Source organism: Canis lupus, chromosome 8 (assembly GCF_003254725.2).
Source record: "Canis lupus dingo isolate Sandy chromosome 8, ASM325472v2, whole genome shotgun sequence".
Lineage (NCBI taxonomy): Eukaryota > Metazoa > Chordata > Mammalia > Carnivora > Canidae > Canis > Canis lupus.
The window spans coordinates 72,535,222-72,540,931 of NC_064250.1; the positions used below are offsets into that span (position 1 = coordinate 72,535,222).

The window sequence follows — 5,710 nt, forward strand, 5'->3', positions numbered from 1 at the left end:
AACTCCGGTTTATCTACTGCAAAGGAGAGCAGCAGGCACGCGTACATCTTGTTCTGATACTTGGGAGTTGGGCCTTTCGGTTCTGCCTGCGTCTGGGAGGCTGCAATCACTTATCTTCACTTGGAAGCACTTGGATTTCTGCCTCATTTGATTTGGGTCCAGTGTGAGGCCACAAAACCTTGCTACATTTTGTTCAGTACTCCCCTGTTGGAGCCATAGAACCAGGAAAACAGTGTGCGTGGCCTACGTGTTCGGGATGCAGCCAACACCCACGGGCTTTGTGATGTGTGTTGAAACTGTAGAGCGGGATGCCTGATTTGGGGCAGGAAGCACGCAGAGCTGGCAGGTGCTGCAAGGACAGGGCCCGAGGAGGTGCGGGCCCCAGGCCCCGGGAGTGGGGTGGGCTCACAGGGACGTCATGCCTAACGACATCCACATCTGCCAGTGTGATGCATTTTAAAAACATGTCGGCTTCCATTAGAAGTTTAAAACTGTACAAAGAGGGGTTCCCTGGTGGCTCAGCGGTTTAGCGTCTGCCTTCAGCTCAGCGTGATCCTGGGGTTCCAGGATCGAGTCCCACATCGGGCTCCCTGCGTGGAGCCTGCTTCTCCTCCTGCCTGTGTCTCTGCCTCTCTCTCTCTCTCTCTCTGTGTGTGTCTCTCATGGATGAATAAATAAAATCTTTAAAAAGAAAAACTGTACAAAGAACCCCTGTGCATGCGTCAAAATACACAAATCAATGTAGAGTGTCAAAATAAACATAAGTATCTAAAGCGTATAGAAGTAAAATGTAAATCTGAGACATGGAACCAAAAATTCCGTCATGTGAATCACGATAGAAAGGCATTTTGCTTAATAAAAAGTGACATTTCAATATCTTAAGAAGCCTTTGATGAGAGCTACAGCGGAAGCCTTCTCTGCCACCGTTCAGTAAGGGATGAGATGGGGCCTTCTGGACTATAGGACTGTAGAGGGGACATGGGCTATCCCACAGCGCCCTGCACCTGCCACGGAGGCCTGAGCTGCCGCAGGTGAGCAGCCCTCCTTGGTCCGGGACGGCCGCCCTGAGAGGACCCCGCGGCCTTGTCTGCCAGGGGAGCTGCAGGGCTGTGCTCAAGTGTCGGGGTGTGATGAGCCCGGGCTCTCAGCAGAGGGGCTCTGCGCTCCACCATGACGGCGCACGAGAGCAACGGGGCCTCCTGACCGGACCTTCTCCTAGCCCCTCACTGTCCTACTCTGTCCTATAGCCAGGAGCACGGGGGGGAGGGGCAGTGGGGACAGGGGTGTGGGGGGACAGTGGGACATGGACGCTGCCTTCACCTGTGGGTCACCTGTGCAGGGTCATGTCTGGGAGGGGTCCCAGCAGATTCTTTATTTTTTATTTTTTTAAGATTTATTTATTTAATTAATTAATTAATTAATTAATTTATTTATTTATTTATTTATTTATTTATTTATTCATGAGAGACACAGAAGGGAGAGAAGCAGGCTCCATGCAGGGAGCCTGACATGGGACTCGATCCCGGGACACCAGGGTCACGCCCTGAGCCATAGGCAGGCACTCAAGTGCTGAGCTGCCCAGGCATCCCTTTTTTCCTTCTTTAAAGATTTTATTTATTTATTCATGAGAGACAGAGAGAGAGAGAGAGAGAGAGAGGCAGAGACACAGGCAGAGGGAGAAGGTCCCAGATACACTGTCCTTATGGAAGGAGGCTCCGAGAGGGCCTCGTGGACACCACGTGGACACCGCCGCACAGCGCCCCCCCCTCCTCGGGTGTACCAGTCCTGGGGCTCATGCCATTTTGCTCCAGCCCAGCGCCCGCTGCTCCCAAGCTGGGCCCGGGAGGGCGGGTGCCCCCCCCCCAGCAGAGTGGTCTCAGCTGGCGTGAATAATTAACCGTGGACTCAATGCAGCTCTCCTGCTGCGTGCAGATAATTACCTTCAGCCCTGAGGCTGAGTCCAGAGGACTGGTGTCTAGGAGGCCAGCAAGCCTGGGTTGTGGGGGGAGTGGGGGGCTCCAGGCCTCTGTGGCGAGCGAGGCCAGTGTGGAGGCTCTGCCGGGGTCACCGTCTCCAGTCCCCGAGCATGGCCGCTGTCCCAGTGCTCAGGCCACAGGCAAGCCCAGAGGGTTCCCTAGCTGGGGACCCGTGGGCCCAGGGCCTGCAGACAAGTGTGGCCCCTGTCCCCTCCCGGGCCAGACAGGCCCATGGAGACCGGGCAGCCACACGGTGGATGCAAACAAGGAGGTGCCCCTGGCCCCACCTCCGGGGGACCCAGCGCCTGGCTACAGCTGACCTTTGGCTTCTGGTCACCAGCAGGGATGTGCCAGGCCCAGACAGACCGCTGGGCAGGGAAGAGCCGGTGGGGTCCGTCTGCTAAGTCTCCTGTGTTTTCTTGGAATGTTTTTGTGGGGTTTTTTTTCTTCTTCTTATGTTTCTGGACCACAAGGATTTTATTATGGAGATAGGAGCCCAATGCTTTTTTTTGCAGATGGCTGCCAGTTGTCCCAATACGCTTAATTAAATAATGACCTTTTCCTCATGGATTGTAAATGCCAAATAATCAAATGCTAAATGATGACACAAACCTCTGATCTGTGTGGCCAGTGAACTGCCCCTAACGAAATGTTCCGGTTGGTTCTAAGAGAGAGTCTGCCCTCCAGCACAACTAGAGCCTTCTGTTACAGAATTTTACAGGATTTTCTGCGGCTTTCTTTTTTCTTTTTTTGTTGTGGTAAATATATATGACATAAAATTTACCATCTGACCCGTTTTTACGGGTACGGTTCAGTGGCATTCAGTACATTCACATCACTGCGCAACCACCACCACCACCCTTTTCCTGAACCTTTTTCATCTCCCCAAACTGAAACTGTCCACTGAACACTCCCCGCCCCATCCCTCCACCCCCAGTAGGGATGGGTCCCCTTTTGCTCCTCCATCTGTCCATCAAGGGGCATTGGGCGCTGCCACCTCTTGGCTGCCGTGAGTAATGCTACTGAGCATAGAGACAGACGTCTGTCCCTGTCCCCGCTTTCAGCTCTTGGGTGAACACTCAGATGTGGAATGGCTGGATCATATAATAATTCTATTTTTAAGTTTTCAAAGAACTGCCATACTGTTCCCCGGAGCAGTTGTACCATTTTATATTCCTACTGACAGTGCACAGGGCTCCAATTTCTTCACATCCTTGCCAGTACTTATTTTATCTGTCTGTTTATCTATCTACCTACATTTCTTTTTTTTTTTTTTCTACCTACATTTCTTGATAGTAACGATCCTAATGGGTGTGGGAGGTTTTGCACCGCCCTAGAAGGGATGGTGTTGAGCCCCTTTCCATGTGCTGTGGCTCTCTGCGCATCTTCTTTGGGAACACGTCCGGTTCAGCACTTTTAGTCTATTTATTCTTTTTATTTTTTTAAATATATATATATTTTTAGATTTTATTTATTTATTCATGAGAGACACACAGGGAAAGAGAGAGAGAGGCAGAGACACAGGCAGAGGGAGAAGCAGGCTCCCTGTGGGGAGCCGGATGTGGAACTCGATCCTGGGACCCCGGGGTCATGGCCCAGGCTAAGGGCTAAGGCAGGGGCTCAACTGCTGAGCCCCCTGGGTGGCCCTATTTTTTTGAAAGATTTATTCATTTGAGGGAGAGAGAGCAGGGGGAGGGGTGGAGGGAGAGGGAGAAGCAGACTCCTCGCTGAGCATAGAGCCTGAGGACAAGGACGCAGGGCCTGATCCCACCACCCTGAGATCAGGACCGGAGCCAAAACCAAGAGTCGGACGCTCAACCCACTGAGCCACCCGGGCGCCCCTCAGCCTGTTTATTCTTGTACCTTTACTCTCCACATGAACTTTAGAACTCCTTTATGCAGTTGTAAAAAAAATATCTTGTAGCTACTTCTACTGGGTTGTATTCAGTGTACAAATCAGTTTGGGGGGGCTGTGGCCCCACTTGCCCTGTTTTCCTTTCCGTTGCTCCTCTGTGGGTTCCTGGCTGGTGCGCCTCATTCTTTCCAGGCCCTCCCTGTGGCTCTAGGTCTTCCCCCATTCCTGATGGCGCCTAGAGCTGCTCCCCAGTTCTGTCCTGGCCTCCCAGATGTTATTGGCTCACCTGCTTGTCCTCCGGGTCCTCACCCCGTGCCAGACTCTCAGCGGCTGACCCCTGCACACCTGATCACCTGTTTCCCAGGGACAGCAGGCTGTCCAGGTCACTGCTGGGAACCGTACTTGCCTCCCCTCTCCCTCTGCTTGGGAGAAGTCAGGATCCTGGCAGGAAAAAGACACAAAGAGAGAAAAGGACTTTTATTTAGGGCCATTTACCAAGGTGGGTGAAGCTCTGGGTGAGGGCTGGCCCCAGAGCCCTGAGAGGGTAGGAAAGGGCCACTGGGCAAGGGCTGGGGCCTCAGGGAGAGGGTTGGTCTGTGTCCAGCAGGTAGTTGGGGAAATTCCCCAACCTCTGGGCTGGAGGCCAAACTCACCCGGAAGCCGGGGGGTGGGGGATGGGGCCACCAGTGTAGTCGGGAGCTCAGGGCAGGGTGTAGGGGGGGCAAGCCGGGAATGCCCAGTCCAACCTCTTCCCTCTCCTCAGTCTCCACCTTGTCCAGCCCAGGGCCTCTGGCTGGATACCTGACCCTCCCCGCCCCCACCCACTCTCCCGGGCACCCAGAGCTCTCTAATACCCTCGTCAGGGCAGGTCTTGGCTGGCATCAAACCCTCCTGCGGCGCCACGTTGTCCTTGGGATGAAGTCCAAACGTCTTGATCACCCCTGCAGGTCCCTCCCCGGGCCTGCTCCGCCCACCCCCTCAAGCCCGGTTCCCACCGGGGGCCCGGCTGCCCGAGCTGGCACAGGGGGGCCTCAGGCCAGGCTCAGCGGCTCCCAGGCCTTCCCTCCACTGCGCACCCGGCCCTCGGCCAGGCCTTCCCCATACCTGGGAGGCATCGCCCCGCCAGGCGTCACCCACGCGGCCCCCGCCCCAGCGTCAGTCCTTCCCCCTCCCACTCCCGGTGCCCCTGAGCCCTAACCCCGGGAGGGGTGAGCACCCGAGTCCCGACCCACCCCGCCCCTCGACCCCCACCCCGGGCCTGGACCGCGGGGGTCGGCAGCATCCGGGCGGGCCTCTGGGACTCCCCCCCTTACCCCAGGCTCCCCCCTCACTCGGGCGGGCGGGGCTCAAGGTTAGGGGCTGGGGAAGGCTCCCGAGTCGGGTTAAGCGATAACCCGCCGGCCCGGGGCCAGGACGCGGGGGCAGCTCCCGGCCCTAGGTTCCTCCCCGCAAGCGGGGGCGGGTCCCCCAGCCAGGCCGTGGCGGGGCGGAGACCGGGAGGGGAGGGGGGCACGGGGGGCTCCGGGCGGGGAGGGAGCTAGTGTGGGGGGGCGGGCCGGGGACCCCGACCCAGACAGCCAGGGAGGCGTGCGGGGGCCGGGGGTGAGGGGTGAGGGTGGGGGCGGCCAGGCGGGGAGGGGGGCTCCGGCGGGCAGGGAGCTAGCGTGGGGGGCCGGGGACCCCGACCCCGACCCCGACCCCGACCGCGAGGGGGCCTGGGGCGGGCGCGGGCGGCCAGGCGGGGAGGGACCCGGCCCGGGCGGCGGGGGCAGGGCGGCGTGCACCTGGCGGCGGGGCGCGCCCTAACCTGGCTTCCGGGGGCGGGGCGGGGCGGGGCGGGGCGGGGCGGGGCGGGCGCCCGCAGACGTCAGGGACCCGC

The 5,710-nt window shown here is 58.0% G+C and overlaps 1 protein-coding gene across 1 annotated transcript in view; it reads right to left on the reverse strand.

The window, feature by feature from the left end:
• The window catches only part of GPR132 (G protein-coupled receptor 132), a 149,654-nt gene that overhangs the window by 10,174 nt on the left and 133,770 nt on the right, over positions 1-5,710 (reverse strand). The window lies entirely within an intron of this gene.